Here is a 17,162-nt window from a genome sequence, read left to right on the forward strand (position 1 = left end):
TGGCTCAATGCTTACTCAAGTAGTCTTACTTTAGCTAACGCAATTTCCTCCTGCATCTCTGATTCAAAAATCTTTATTCGAGCCTCTGCTTCCGCTTCTGCCTTCTTGGCCTCTGCCTCTGCTTCCGCTTCTGCCTTCTTGGCCTCTGCTTCTGCCTCTGCCCTCTTGGCCTCTGCCTCTGCTTCTGCCTTCTTGGCCTCGGCTTCTGCCTCTGCCCTCTTGGCCTCTGCCTCTGCTTCCGCTTCTGCCCTCTTGGCCTCTGCCGCTGCCTCTGCCCTCTTGGCCTCTGCTTCTGCCCTCTTGGCCTCTGCCTCTGCTCTTGCAAGAGCTTCTTTTACTGTGAAGGAGCGTCTCGCCTTGGATTGCTCTGCGTTTATGCGGGCCTCTAGTAATCTGTCGCTCAAGGCTGAGCTTCTTGAGCATGATGATTTGTATGACCGAGAGGAATGTTTAGATGAATTTGATCTGTGTGATCTAGTTTCTTGCAAATGAGAGATACGGAGTTCCGCTTTACCTTTAACATCCAGCACCATGACGTCTCTTTGTCTGGCTATTGATTCTGCCTTGCTCAGTTCTGATAGGGCTTCATCGATATTAGAGTCTTTTAGAAAGGTTATATACCTTGTGGACAGTCTCTTGTATCTTTCTTGAGCTGTGTCCAGCCACCCGATGGCAACTTGTAAGCTTGTGGCATCACCTGAGGAGGATTTAAGTCCGGACATGAGGGAGGAAACTTGTTCCCATTGCTCCTCCAGGTTATCACATAGCTCATCTTTCGTGGTGTGATAATTTTCAATGACCTTTACTGTCGGTTTGAGAGAGCGTCTTGGTCGTACGACTTGTTCTTCTGGAAGTGTGGATTCTGTTTCTTGCCCTTCATAATGATCAGTATCAGGTTGCATTTGCTTTATTTCATCACTGGGGAACTGTGCAAAGTCCTTTTCGGCCATTTTGACTTAAGGTGCGCTGTCTCTTTAAGAAAATGAACTTTTGAATTGGGTGCTGAATATCGCAGCACGGCTCCGATAGGGCACTTTGATAAAATTTCTAAGATGTTTATAGTGAATTGCGGGGTTTTGCCGCGGCCACAACAATGTAAGGAGCGTGCATAAACAGTACTTCTGTTATGCGAGCAAAAGTTAATATAGGACTTTAGGAATGGCTTGGCGAGTTGTGGAGGACTTCCAGGCGAGACTATAGATACTGCGTATGTGCAGTGCTTCTGCATAGGCTTGTGGAACATGCACTGTAGCCGGGCAGATTTGCTGCAAGTGGGCCTGTTGCTAGGGAGATTCCTGAGTGTGGTACTGGACTCTGAGGGAATCTGTAGTGGGGTATGGACTTTAAGGCAGTTTTTGACTGTTTTGTCCCCACATGAAGGCGAATGAAGGTATATCTGATAATGGCTGTGTAACTTCCTACCTTCGTATCCAAGCAGTGGAGCAGACCGGACCGGCAGATGTTCAGGTTAGATGGATCCAAACGTATACACGGGAATGAAATCAGCGTGGGTTTATTTGGTCCAAAATACAGCGACAAACAGTGATACAATACTGTAAGGTAGTAGAGGTATTGATGCTGTCCTGTGATATCTTTCCTGAGGCTAACTGCTGGTCAAAAACTGATGCCTTCACAAGCCCAGGGTATTGAATGTCCTGTCACACAGCTATATAGCAGATAAAATGGCTGCAGGAAGTGACCAGAACCAAGGCTTGCCTAAAACCACGCCCAGCAGAGAAAACACTTACTAGCTATAACATGGGCATGCAGCATGCAAATTCTGGCCAGCAGATGGCAGCAACAAATCAAGACATAGAAGAAAACATGATGAAATAAGAATTGGTGATACAATGCACAGTTAAATAACAAATATGAGGGGAACAGCACAGTATCCTGATCCACCAATGGGGGCGCTATTCTGGGCAAATGATGAAAGCACACATTGGAATTAAGCAGAAACTTAGTTGAGGAACAAGCCAAAAGTCGATAATGAGTGGTATCTTTCCATTTCTTAAACATTTTGATAACACTTGCATGTTTTGGTGTAATTCTGTCTTACTAGGCCCATCAGTAAAATGCATTAGAACAGTCTTAACAGGCTGATGACTAATCAAGATTTCATCACGTTTCATACTTTCAAAAATCCAACACTGTACACATTTAATTCCCAGCAACAATTCTGTCAGTCTGCCATGAAAGTCAACATACACAGAGACCCAGGTTGATACATCATACATTCCTTCCTTGGGGATTGGATCAGGTCTGCTTTTTGTCCAACTTATAATAGTCTTGGTGTCTTTTCCCAACCACTGTCAATAGTTATTTGTCATTTCTGCCAAAGCACTGAATTTACTTGTGACATTTATACTCTCCCGGCATTGAGAGGTCTATTGGACTGCCGTCCTCCTTTTCGGTCTCTATTTACAATTTGGGTCGTCACCTAAATTGTTTTCCCCGGGCCACACACAGTAGCCATCAATGGCACTTCTTTACATTTGCCACACGGGCTTATGCCACACAGGCTTTTTATGCCACTTCAGTCCCTTGGTCAGACCTCACAATTCTCACAATTCTTACAAATCTATTGACACCCCATGCATAGAAACAAAACATCAGCAGCCCACCAAAGATAATAATAATAGGTTCTAGTATTCCTGCAACATATAAACTAGAGGAGTTTCTTGGGTCAAACTGTGTGTTATTAACGTTACCCTGATCCATATTTATCTCGCCATCTCATCAATCATTACAAAACTCTTCTACTTCCAAAACACCTCAGACACCAGCAGTTACTTGCCACAAGGGACAGAATAAGTAAGAACAAGGGTCTTACCGTGGCCACTGGTCTATCCGTTGTGGATTTCACGTCTCTCCTGGCCTGGGGTCCAATGGAACGATCCGAGTTACGGCACCAAACTTTAACTTCAGGTTAGGGTGTCTTCAAGCGAAACGTTTTAGATGAGATGCCGAGTCCGAATTGGTAAAGAAAGGTGCATTTATTACACTGCAGTGGAGATAATATAGCATACAAAAGTTCACCTCATGTGAGATGAACTAAGGTAATACAAAATATATATCTGTCTCTTTAAGCTTAGACTATTACATATATAGACATAATGTATAGGCGTGATCGTACTGAGTTTCAGGTATGGTCATATGGTTTTAATACAATCAATTCTAATATGCTTAACAGCAAACTCAGAGTTAAATGTAGGTTAATAGTTCAAAATAAGTCCAAGATAGATGGTTGCTGGTTCAAGCTGGTTTGACCATAAGATGCTTTTTTTAAACTTGAAAGAGGAAGTTAACCTTTGAAATCCAGCCGGCTGGGTCTGCGCCTTCAGACACACTTCAAATCACATGTCCTAAGAAGAAAAAAAAGGAACTGCAGTAAAAATTCTAATATACATATATGTACATTAGAACATTCCTTTATCAGACCCCTATATTTCTACTCAGTGGTGATACCTCACGTGTGTCGTTTGACCACCATTTACATATGTGGGCATGGCCTATGTATGCGTTCACCACTACGTGTGTGCACAGATGGATGGGGGCACTTTAAACTTTTTTTTTTAATTTATTTAATGTTTTTGGGGTTTTTTGTGCTGTTCCTTTAAAAAAAAAATGTAAACACTTTTATTCTTATCACAAGAAATGCATGCATCCCTTGTGATAGAAATAATTAGTGACAGGTCCTCTTTATAGAGAGATATGGGGTCAATAAAACCCCACATCTCTCCTCTGCAATGTGAAGCATTGGAGAAAAAAAAAAGCATAGATCTAGTGCTTTTAAAAAAAAAATGGCCGGAACCGCAAGTGACATCTCTCCGGTCCTCCAAGAGCATAGGGATGAGCCATCTGCCCACCACGCCCAGCAATGCACTGAGCTCTCACAGTGCATTGTGATTGCCAGGTCCGGTGCAATGCTTTGACCGATCACATCACAATGCACTGTGAGAGCCTTGACTGGCCAAAGTCACAGTGACTTTGGCCAAACATGGCTTACATCTAGGTTCATGGCCAACACTATATAAGGCTTGCAAAGCAGCCTTGTGTAGTGTTTTGCTGGAGTTTAGTGGAGTAGTTAGTGGTGTGTTAGGAGTATAGTTTAGTGTAGAGCGGTGTTGTAAACAGCAGTGTAGTGGTGTCACTGAAGTGTCAGTGTGTTTTACAGAACTTCTGCATGACCGATGTTCCCATTTTTTTTCTGTTATTTTATATATATATATATATAATTTTATTTTTTTTTGTAGTATCAGGTTCTGTTGCATCATTAGTGTTCCCCCTTCTGTGTTCCTCCTGCTTCAGCAGCAGTTCCCTTTTTTTTGGCTTTATGAATTTTTTATTAAATTAAATTTAATTTTGTTTGCCGCAGCAGCAGAAAAAATATTTTGGGCATAATTGCTGTTCCCCCCTTCTGCGTCAGCAGTGGTTCCCTTTCTTTTTTTTTTTGTTTAGCTTTATGAATTTTTTTTTTTTTCCAGCAGCAGCAGCAAAAAAAAATTTCTCCATTATTGCTGTTCCTCCTTCTGAGTTGCAGGTGTTCTTCCTTCTTCCTTTTTTTTGGCTTTCTTAATTTTTTTTTCAGCAATAAAATAAAATTCTTCATATTTGCTATACCCCCTACTTTATTAAAAATAAATAACTAAATAAAACAGGTTTATAGTGCACCAAGCACAAAAGAATTGCACCCAAGCACCAAATTCCCATCCCACACTCCAAAATAAAAAGTTATAAAAATCCCCATCATGTCTTAAAAGCCAACAAGGAGAGGCAGACGCTCACAGGCACCTAAAAGACGGCAAGCAGCTTCCGTGTCCACAGTGAAAAGTGATGGTTGTGGACTTGGTGCATCCTCTGCAGGAAGGGCATGCTTGTCCTTTTTTTCCAGGTGCTGGCCGTGTTATTGAGCCACAACATGCAGAACAAGTGGTGGAGTGGATAACTAAGCCATCCTCCTCATCCCCTGTCACCCAGACTCGTACTACTGTAGTTCTCCTTCCACTGCAGTTGCCAAAGCGGTGGATTCCACAGACTCCTTGTCCACAGCTACTCCTTCTATTGCCCCACCGTCAAGCATGGAGGAGTCACCTGAATTATTCATAGTGTCAGTCACATGCTGCTGGAGGATGTGCAGCATTATCAATGCTTCGATGTTGAGGAAGGGAGTGACGTGAGGCTAGAGAGAGGGGGTGCCAATGAAGGACAAGAAATTGGCAGTCATGTTCCCCCAGTCGCAGCATACTGCCAAGTTGGCTCCAGTGATGAGGAAGGGGCGGATGATGAGGTCACTGACTGTACGTGGGTGCCTGAGAGAACAGAGGAGGAAAGTGAGGAGGAGGCACAACTCCACCGAGGCAGGATGTCCTCCAGGGGCAGGCGTAAGAGCAGCTACCCTATTGCATCACACGACAGAGCTGCACAGGTGCAGGGTGCTGCAGATGCCACACTGACTTCCAAAAGTTCATTGGTGTGGGCTTTTCTTTTGATCTCATGAGCCTCAACTGAGAGGGATGATGGTATAGCAGTGGGTGCCACTGGTTCTTGCATCCAATCTGTTAGCAGTACACCACCTGTTGATTTCACCAGGCACATTTTGCTACCGCAGTTGCTGAACCATAAAAAAAAATACTGCCCCACCCATCCACATGCTCAGTGTCTAAATACTAGCTTGGCCAAATCGCTAACATTAAAATTTCCTTCATGGCGCACTTGGTAACTCTGCTGGCAGCTGGGAAGGATGCAGGACAGGGTTCAGTGCTGGAGTTTGTTCCGCCACCACGCCTCCAAAAATCTGGTGGTGATTCTGCCGCATCTGTCTCCTTCTCTTCCTCTATGGCCTCTTCTGCTGAACTGTACTCTGAAGCAGCAGTGCTCCCTAAGTGTTCAAAGGGTTACGCAAGCAGTCAGGCTAAAAGATGCCATGCAATGCTTCAGCTGGTTTGTCTAGGGGACAGGAGCCACGCCGGGACAGAGATACTGTCAGCTCTGCAGGGGCAGCCTCAGAGGTGGTTGACGCCATGGCAGCTTGAGCCAGGAATGGTTGTATGCGACAATGGCACCAACCCTCTCTCCGCACTCCAACAGGGACACTTGACACATGTTTCATGCTTGGCTCATGTCCTGAATTTGGTGGTGCAGCATTTCTTGAACAGGTACCCACACTCACAAGATCCTCTGAGGCAGGCCAGAAAAGTCTGTGGCCATTTCCAGCGGTCATACACTGCCAGTGTTCAGCTGGGTGACATTCAACAGGAATTCAACTTGCCCACCAACCACCTTATTTGTGACATGCCCACCAGGTGGAACTCAACATTGGCAATGCAGCTGCGACTACACATGCAGCAGAGGACCATCAATGAGTACCTGTGTGAGTATGGCACAAGGACAGGCTCAGGGGAGCCACACCAGTGGCTGCTGATAAAGGATGCATGCACTGTCCTGTCACCATTTGAGGAGGCTACAAGGATGGTGAGCCGCGCCAATGCCTGCAGTGCTAGTGGTGATGTCACTGCCGTCATCACCGCTAGCTCCGCCCAATTGATTACATCTGACCGTCAAATGTCAGATTGCGACGAGTGCTCGGCGGGTGCAGATGGGTCGGCAGGCATTAGTTTTTTTTAATTTCGGTGAGTCTGCGTTGTCATGACAATGCTGGATGCCATGATTGACAATGGGTTACAATGATGGAACCATTTTTTTCGCTTTTTTTTTTTATGAAGAACAGGAATTTTTCAAAAGTCTATTGTCTTTATTTTTTACTCAATTTAACTCTTTAGTGAATGGGAAGGGATAGAAGTACCCCTTACTCATTCACAAGGGGGAGCAGCATCAGGGTGTCCCTTATTTAAAGGGATGCCCTGATGCTAATGAGCTCCCTTGCCCGCAGACCCCCACAACCACCGGACCAGGGTTGTGGGGAAGACATCCTTATCCCATCAGCATGGGGACACCATCCCAATGCCATGGGCGAGTGGCCTGGTAAGTCGCATGGAGGGGGGAGCTCATTGGCCCCCCCCCCTTTCCTGCCCTGCCAGGCCTGTGATCGGATCAAGGGTCTGTTAGGAATGTAGGTGGGACTCCATGCTTTTTCCCCCTATTTTTCAGGGATGGGGTTCTCCTTAAAAGTCCTACCAGCTACCAGGCCTAAAGGGCCTGGTATGGCTTTCAGGGGGAACCCCATGCACTATATATATCAGTCCTGCTGCAGCAGGTTCTATACATTGTACAGATTTGCAACTTTGCAGGTAGTTTAAGGGGACCCCCCCAGACATGATATTTAAAGGATTTTTTTTTCACTTTACACAATGAAAAATGACTGCCCCTTTAAAAACGGTACTTTTGACATTTTTTTTTCCACTGATTCATGTCCTTCAGGGCACTACCCAAGTCCCCATACCCCTTTATGGCCAATAACTTGCATATAAGCCTTCAAAATGGCCACTTTTGAATTTACAAGTTCAAGTCCCATAGACTTGCATTGCGTTCGAAGTTCACAGTCAAACACTCATTAGGTTTGAATGTTTGACACGGGGGGGGTGTGCGGCCCATCACTAATTACATATATATAAAACCCATCAGCTGCTAAAGGGATGTGACCATATGCTAACAAATTCTGAATTAACCTTCTTCACACTTCTATACATCCTTTCTCACAAACTGTGCACAGGGATGTTTAGTTCACATACATTGCAATACATGTGTAAACTAGCCAGCTGCATCAAAGTAATCCTTCTCTTGCCAATCCCTACTCTGCTCCACAAATGCAAATGTTCCAGTGGATATAGTGTAGATTTGGGGCAGATAGACACAAGCTGTAAGAGAGCTAAAGGTGCAGGTCTGGTCATTGCCTTGGACTATGCAAAAGAAATAAAATATACCTGTGCTCAAATCCCATTGGCTTTTCCACGAGAGACTCCCCTTCCCATTCAATATTGGCACGAGGACACCTACAGGTGGGAAGGCTAACTGCACCTGCCTACTTACACCCCCATCCCCCATTCAGGGGTGGCACTGCACACACTCCATTTTTTTTCACACACACTGCCCTCTCCATCCTTCCACAGCAAGCCTTTTTTTTCAGTGTGAACAATAGGAAGACAGAGAAAGGGGGAAATATCATCAATGGGAAGGGTTTTCATTTAAATGGAAAACCCCTTTAATACTATCACTGCTGTATTTGTTATTGAAGATGAGCTAGAGAAAAAAAGCAGATGGCATGCTGAGCACACAGCAATGATTGATAGGAATCAGATATTCCTCAGCCAACTCCATCACCTCTTGTCATCGCAGAGAGTGTTCCATGCTGAATATATCTTGCTGATTTCTGCCCCTTTTCGTTTGTTTAGAGCCGTTTCTCTGAGAAGGAAAACAAAGAATAGCTGCAGGCTGCTTTTACACATAATAGTCTTATTTCGTCTCAGAGAAAACTTCTATTATTTAGGAGCCGTGTTACCAAGGCCGATACTCCTGAGAACTGCAGCAAATCTGTCCAGATTACTTTGCTGAAATCTCCACATGGTGCATTATCAACAGCAAACTGGTTTAAGTAAAAGAGTTTGGGACTGGCGCTCTTGGATAAGTCAGGGAAATTTTCAGGGATCACAAAGTATTGAAGTTGTGGTCTGATGTACCACCATCCCTGTATATACACTAGGAAAAAAACAACAGATGCCCATAGGACTTTAGATGAGTGCATTACCAAAATATTATTATTATTATACAGTATTTATAAAGCGCCAATAGTTCGCTCAGCGCTGTACATTACAAAGGGGGACAGAACATGTGACAGAACAATAACAATACAATGCAAAACATGAGGGGATCGAGGGCCCTGCTCTTTCGAGCTTACAATCTAGGAGGGAGGGAATGGCGGCACAGGAGGAGATAGCTGTGGGGGATGGAGGTCAGCAAGTTAGCAGGGGGTGGGGTAGGCTTCCCTGAAGAGATGGGTTTTCAGGGTGCGCCTAAAGGAGAGGAGAGTAGGTGATAATCTGATGGGTTGGGGCAGAGAGTTCCAGAGGATGGGTGACACCCTGGAGAAGTCCTGGAGGCGGGAATGGGAGGAGGAGACCAGGGAACTAGAGAGAAGGAGGTCTTGTGAGGAGCAGAGTGTGCGTGCTGGGTGCTACTTGGATATTAGGTCAGTGATGTAGTTCGGGGCAGTGTATATACAACTTTTTATGTCATTAAAAGCTCTTTACATTATGTTAATACAGACAATCCAATAAAAAAACAATGACATAATAGTAGCTGAAAATATATAGTAATTTGATATTACAATTGATCACAAATATACTGTATATCAATCCAGAACATATTTTAAATTTCATACAAGATTTGTTTGATGTAACATAACTTCCACAGGATTGGCTATAATTCACCCTTCACAAACATCCTCCAGATAGGGAAGCTAATTCTCAATGTGTTTCATGAAATTAAATTCACTTCTGCAGGAGATATCTATTACTATAATAATTAGCCACTATTTAAAAACACATACTGGTCTCCAGGAGAGAACTGCCAGGATTGGTTTAATCCAGGAGCTGGGAGGGGGAGTGGGGGCCCCACTCATAGACAAGGAGGTGCAGAGGAAAGAAGAGGAAAGAAGTATGGTCTATCACCCCAATAAAGAATCCTGAACACAAAAGTTCCAAGCATAGGTATCTTGAATCCAAGGTGCCCATGCTCTTCCTCTACCACCAAAAAACTGGTGTACCATTTCAAGAACTATAATAATCAGCCAGTGTTTAAAAGCACATATTGGTCCCCAGGAGAGAAATGCCGGGCTTGGTCTAACCCAGGAACTGTGGGACAGCAGGGACCCCCCACCTCACACACACACAGAGAAGGAGGTGGAGAGGAGATAGGAAGAAGGAAACATTGTCCATCACCCCAGTAAAAATCCTGGACACAAAAATTCCAAGCATAGGTGTCTTGGATCCAAGGTGACCATCCTCTTCCTCTACCACCAAAAAAACTGGTGTACCTTTTCAAGGACTATAAAAATACATACTGATCTCCAGAAGAGAAACGCCGGGATTACTCTAACCCAGTAGGCATGCGGGAGCAGAGACCCCCACACAGGGGGAAGGAAGCGCAGAGGAGAGAGAAGGAAAGAAGCACAGTCCATCACCCCAATAAGGAATCCTGGACACAAAAGTTCCAAGGAAAGGTGTCTCGGATCCAAGGTGCCCAAGCTCTTCTTTTACCACCAAAAAACTGGTGTACCTTTTCAAGGATCCACACTCAGTGTTGTAACTATATGTATATATGGAATCCCAACTCCAAATTAAATACTTCAATACCTATGTATGGTGATCACAACTCAAGGGGCTTTTGTAAAATGAAGCACACATGTGAAATAAAATAACATAATACAAAATGCTGCTATATGAATTAACGCGTATGTAATGCTTGCTGCTTAGCGATATTATTAGATCAAGAGGACGCTCAAACTCAAACCTGTTAAATGCTGTAAATTAGGGCTTTGGTAGACATATTCCATTGTTCTGCGTATGATTGGTGCTTGAAGTGGTCTTCAAAGTAGACCTAGTGTCAGTTATATTTTTTCATGCTAAGTGCTAAGTAATGTGTTGGCGTCACACTTCCAGTTATTTATTACCACTCACAGAGAAACCAGTACTAATGGCACCATTTTTATTCAAGCATCATCCTGGGTCACTATCTACTTTCTCAGCTGCAGATCAGCCCCTGTTGCAGTCTCCCACCTTGTTACAACCTTGTTACAACATCTTTGGAGGAGAGAAGTCTGAGTAAATGTTTTCTCCTGCCTGCAGCAGACTCATGACATCATCTTAGCCTAGGTAATATCACTGAACTGGAGCTAAAGAACAGCTATTAAATTATAAAAGGTGGAGCTTTTTAGAAAAATGATACCACAATAGTATATTGTAGCATATCAGGAATATATTCAAGCAGACCTGTAAAGTTAGCCATTATCACAGTTGGAAATTACTCCTCCCACTGTGCTCACCCATGAATGTTGCACCATAAAAAAACTCCCCCCACTAGGCTAAGTTTCTGAACTCAAAGCAATAACATCAGAGAAATGATCACCAATTATTTCAACAGCACAAGCAACACTGAGGAGAACATTTCTTATTAAGGGAAACAACTTTTTTTTACATTTCCAAAATGAAACACAAGAAAAACAAGCAGGCGTTCCACACACAGAACAATTCTCAGTGTGTATCCAGATGTTCTTTCCAGACAGCCTGAATTAAATCATGGAATTATTTTTTGCTTGATACCTCATTTTGCTTTATTTAATGTGTTTTGTGTTGTTCTGCAGGAAGATACATCCTGGGGGTTTGTGGATCTCTGCGAAAGGGGAAATGTATTAGTTTTGAAAAGTCTTTGAGCAGTTTTCTCAACCAAGAATTAAAAATTAACCGAGACTATGAAATGCAAGAGGACCTGTCAAAATCTACAGTTCATATGGTCCTGAGCAGTGCCAGTGTGCAGTTGGCCTGGCAAAACCCAGTAATATCACTTAGGTCATCAATATTCTTAATGGCTGTCTTATGGCCTGGATGTGCTAAATACTGCCACAGCAAGCACAATATATAATGTATACCCATGACGTGATGCTAAATTTTAATATTACTAACAAATCCACAGTGACTAAATGGTTAGCACTTCCACCTGGCAGTACTAGTGTCATTGGTTTGAATCCCATACACGGCATCACTTGGCTGGAGTTTGTATGTTCTCCCTGTGCCTGCATGGGTTTCCTCCAGGTGCTCCAGTTTCCTTCCACACTCCAAAGACATGCTGGTAGGTTAATTGAATCCTGTGTAAATTGACCCTAGTATGTCTATGTATGAATGAAAGTTAGGGACTCTAGATTGTACGCCCCTTTAGGGTTAGGGGCTGATGTGAATGTACAATATATATATATATATATATATATATATATATATATGTTAAGCGCTGTTATTGACAGCGCAATATAAGTAACTGAAATAAATAATACATAAAATAAAACCAAATCCACTGCTACATTTTTTTGGCAATGGAAGCCTACAGCAGTGCTAAAGACTGGGCTTTTGCTACTGAAAACAGGCAGAAAATAAAACAATTGTCTGTTTAACCTTTGATCAATCCCTTATTGTTTAGCAGACTCTAACATTTTACCCTCCCCTTACCTAAATCTTAACACATAGCCTAGCCCTTAAAGCTCTCACGCTTCCCTGACATCTAACCGGAGCATAACCTTCAAATCTAACTCTGAATACTACATTTGACCCTAACACTTAACCCAAGTTTAATACTTACCATAAACCTCTAAGCAACACTCCCGTTTGTGTGGAATTTTTTTTTTATATATACTGTATATATAAAAAAAAAATTTCACACAAACAGGAGTGTTGCTTAGACATTTATGGTAAGTATTAGACTAAATTAAGTGTTAGAGTCAAATGTAGTATTCGGAGTTAGATTTGAAGGTTATGTTCAGGTTTGATGTCAGGGAAGAATGTGCTGCCACTGCATGGATTGGCTGCTCGTTTTCTCTAGGGGTGAGGACTAAGCTCATACTCAGCTGACCCGCCAATCCTACGGAAAACCGCACTCCCCCATGGTAGAATGGTGGAGTATTCCTGCCTGTGGAACGTGCACTGAGCATGCTGATATCAGGAACAGTCCATTTACAAGACCAATGTAGCATGGGGGGGAGGACTGGAGGGTCAGCACTGGGAGGATTGGCAGGTCAGGTGAGTATATCTTCTGTGTCCTCTTCCCTAGAAGAAAACAAGTGGGGCTGCACTGCACAGGCCCAAAAAACAGTTTCCCAGATTTCTGCTTTAACTAGGAATAAACCCTTTCTGATATCTACATTTTAATACATTTTAAAAAGTGGTTCCTACAGATTAAACAAAGAGGGACAGAGGTTCTACAGCAATGTCTGTTCGAAAAGAAACCTGAAGCCCTGACAATATTAGCTAAAATGGGTCTAAAGGCAGAAGGTTTTTTACCTTAATGCATTGTACACATTAAGGGAAAAAACCTTCTGGGGCAGCTCACCTGGACCCCATCTCAATTCAGCGATTCCTTGTCTCTCTTCTAGTTGTCAATCACAGTCAATGAGGAAAGAATGGGGGTGGGGCCGAGACACGCTCTGTATGTTAATAGACAATGTCCATTCACAGGAGTGTGGCTCGGGAGCAAGCCTGCTCGAGTGCCCCCATAAAAAGAGGCTTGCTATTTGAGGCACTCACTAGGGGGGAAGCCAGGACTGCCAGCAATGAACCCAAAAAGAATAGGATTGGGGCAATGGTTTTGCACAGAGCAAATAAGTATAACATGTCTTTTTTTTTTTTTAAATTACAACCTTTAGAATCACTTTAAGATTGGTGTCCTCCTGTAATACCTGCTAGGCTTGCCAGTTTTCATTATCGGATTAAAGCCAAATGTTACTAATAAGTTTTACTCTCCTCACAGTGTCCTCTGACACTAATTACAGCAATGAGAATATACCATAATTGCTCTTTATAGAGGGGCAAAAGTCTTGAATGGAAGTCCAGCGTGCGTCCTTCAAGGATATTAATCAGATCATTTATTAATTTTCATAAAATGCAACCTACAGCAATTCACACACCGGCTAAGGAAATTACACAGTTATGTAGTTCAAATATTAGAAGTGGTAATTAGTTAGTGGGACACAATGAGGACAGCAATAAAATCTGACACCTTTTCCTGCTATATTTAAAATTAAAAGAAAAATATTGGGCTGGAGCTTAGCTTTAGAGGTAAAATATAAGATGCTAAAATACACCATTTTTTTAAAGCCCAACTCGTGCCAAAACTAATGTTTCTGATTTTGTATAAAGCATGGAAGAGTTGGAAACTGTCAGCTTTTTATTGCTGAGGAAGCAGAAAAAAAGTGTGGGGCGTTGGATCTTTTTAACCACTTCAGTACTGGACACTTTCACCCCCCTTCTTGCCCAGACCAATTTTCAGCTTTCACTTTGAATGACAATTGCGCAGTCATGCAATACTGTACCCATATGAAATGTTGATCATTTTTTTGAGACAGAGCTTTCTTTTGGTGGTGTTTAATCATCACTGGGGTTTTTAATTTTTGCTAAACAAACAAAAAAGACCATATATTTTGAAAAAAAAAAAAAAATTTCTTAGTTTCCATTGCTACATTATACAAATAAGTAATTTTTCTTTTTTTTAATGTCTGGCACATTTTGCTGGATGAAAGCTAAGAAGAGTGGGAAATTTGACTGGAGAGTGAAAAACAGTTTTGCTTTTGTCTGCTGGTGATTGCCGCTGCTTGTAGTTGTTTTATTTTCTTATTTGGGGTCTTGCTAGCAGCTTTTATTTTTTTAATCACTTTTTCTGTCACTTTTTAATTTGCTTTTTTTTCCCCTTTGCTTTCCTTCCTTCAGTCTGCTGATTAAGGGGAGGGGTCATTTGGTGACAGGTGCTCTAGGTCCTATATAACTTTCTGTAGAGCTCACTCTGAGCTTGCCTGTATTTTGCTTGCTGGACCTTTGACAAAGTGGACACTTGATTAAGTGGCGTTAAAAAACCGTAGTGGAAAACAGGAGATAAAAGGATTCTACTAACTTGTAAGTGACTTCTGATATTTCCTATTAGTGATATTATAACTGGAATAATGTGTACTAGCAGGGTAGAAGGTTTTGTGCAGTGCACAGTGTGCCGCATGTATGCAACAATGGAGCAACAGCTCCAGGATGAATACCGCTGCAACAGATGTGAGCAGGTTGCCCTTATGGAAGCTCGCGTTAGAGATCTGGAGGAGCAAGTTGCAAAACTGGGCAGAACTGACAACCTTGAAAGGAATCTTCTGCTCTCTGAGCAGGTAGCTAATGGGATTGATGTGGAGGGTGGAGGGACCAGTCAGTATTATCAGGTGGGAAGATGGGTTACTGTAACGAGAGGGAGTGGTAGGGGCTCACAGAAAAAGAAGGCCAGTCCCGGGTTTGAACACCCAAACAGATTTGCCAAGTTGGGTGAAGCTGTGGGGGTGGCAGCCCTGGATGTTACTGCTATCCCTAACAGCCGGGAGGGCAGACCATCTAGGAGGGGTGGTGAGGGTATTGCAGGAAGGCCTAGACAGCTGGTGATAATAGGGGATTCTATAATCAGAAGGACTAATAGAATAATTTGTCACCAGGATCGCCTCAACCAAATAGTTTGCTGTCTACCTGGTGCCAGGTTTCAGCATGTGGTGGACCGGGTTGATTATTACTGGGAGGGGCTTCGCATGACCCAGCTGTCTTGGTTCATGTTGGAGCCAATGACAGAATACATGAAGGGTAGAGGCTCCTTAAGAATCAGTTTAAAGAACTAGTCTGCAAGTTGAAGGGAAGGACCTCCAAGGTGACATTCTCTGAAATATTACCTGTGTCATGTGCAAAGACAGGGGGAGATTAGAGAACTAAATGCATGGCTAAATACCTGGTGTAAGAGAGAAGGATTTGGGTTTCTAGAGCACTGGGCTGACTTTTTTCGTTGGGATGCAACCTACAGTTGCAAGAAAAAGTATGTGAACCCCTTGGAATTACGTGGAGTTTTGCATGAATTGGGCATAAAATGTGCTCTGAAAGTCTTTTAAGTCACAACAATAGAAGAACACAGTCTGCTGAACATAATAATACACAAACATTAGATGTTGCCATGGTTTAATTGCACATAACATGTAAACATTCACAGTGCAGGGAGGAAAAAGTATGTGAGGCCCTAGCTTAAGGACTTCTCCCAGAGCTAATTGGAGCCAGGAGTGAGCCAACCTTGACTCCAATCGGTGTGATGATATTGGATGTGTTGCTGACAGCTGTCCTGCCCTTAAAAAACACACACCTGTTTTGGGTTTACTGGTTTTAAGATGCACTGTCTGATGTGAACCATGCCTCGCAGAAAAGAGCTCTCAGAAGACCTACGATCAAGAATTGTTGACTTGCATGAACCTGGAAAGGGTTACAAAAGTATCTCCAAAAGCCTTGATGTTCATGTGTCCACGGTAAGACAGACTGTCTACAAATGGAGAAAGTTTAGCACTGTTGCTACTCTCCCTAGGCGTGGTTGTCCTGTAAAAATGACTGCAAGAGCACAGCGCAGAATGCTGCATGAGGTAAAGAAGAATCCCAGAGTGTCAGCTAAAGACCTACAGAAATCTCTGGCACATGCTAACATTTTTGTTGACACATCTACAATAAGGAAAACATTAAACAAGAATGGAGTACATGGGAGGACACCACGGAGGAAGCCATTGCTGTCCAAAAAGAATATTGCAGCACGTTTGAAGTTTGCAAAAGAGCACCTGGATGTTCCACAGCACTACTGGCAAAATATACTGTGGACAGATGAAACCAAGATTGAGTTGTTTGGGAAGAACACACAACACTATGTGTGGAGAAAAAAAGGCACAGCACACCAACATCAAAACCTCATCCCCACTGTAAAACATGGCGGAGGGAGCATCATGGCTTTGGACTGCTTTGCTGCCTCAGGGCCTGGACGGATTGTTGTCATTGATGGGAAAATGAATTCCAGAGTTTATCAAGACATTTTGCAGGAAAACGTACGACCATCTGTCCACCAACTGAAGCTCCGCAGAGGATGGGTGATGCAACAGGACAATGACCCAAAGCATACAAGTAATTCAACAAAACAATGGCTGCAACAGCACAGAATACGCCTTCTGGAGTGGCCCAGTCAGAGTCCTGACCTTAACCCGATTGAAATGCTGTGGCATGACCTTAAGAGAGCAATTCACACCAGACATCCCAAGAATATTGCTACACTGAAACAGTTTTGTGAAGAGGAGTGGTCCAAAATTACTCCAGATCGTTGTGCAGGTCTGATCTGCAACTACAAGAAATATTTGGTTGAGGTTATTGCTGCCAAAGGAGGGTCAACCAGTTATTAAGTCCAAAGGTTCACATACTTTTTCCTCCCTGCACTGTGAATGTTTACATGTTTTGTGCAATTAAACCATGGCAACATCTAATGTTTGTGTAGTATTATGTTCAGCAGACTGTGTTCTTCTATTGTTGTGACTTAGATGACTTTCAGAGCACATTTTATGCCCAATTCATGCAAAACTCCACGTAATCCCAAGGGGTTCACATACTTTTTCTTGCAACTGTATATGTTAGAGA

General features: G+C 43.0%; 1 long non-coding RNA gene across 1 annotated transcript in view; it reads right to left on the reverse strand.

Annotated features, from left to right (window-relative positions):
• The window catches only part of LOC149459693 (uncharacterized), an 88,708-nt gene that overhangs the window by 32,536 nt on the left and 39,010 nt on the right, over nucleotides 1-17,162 (reverse strand). Inside the window, exon 2 of the long non-coding RNA XR_016313219.1 lies at nucleotides 2,834-3,365. This is a non-coding gene — a long non-coding RNA (uncharacterized LOC149459693). The remainder of the gene's footprint in view (nucleotides 1-2,833; nucleotides 3,366-17,162) is intronic.

This window comes from Staurois parvus, unplaced genomic scaffold (genome assembly GCF_062004578.1).
Source record: "Staurois parvus isolate SC_StPar_1 unplaced genomic scaffold, SC_StPar_1.0 ptg000249l, whole genome shotgun sequence".
In the NCBI taxonomy this organism is placed as follows: Eukaryota; Metazoa; Chordata; class Amphibia; order Anura; family Ranidae; genus Staurois; species Staurois parvus.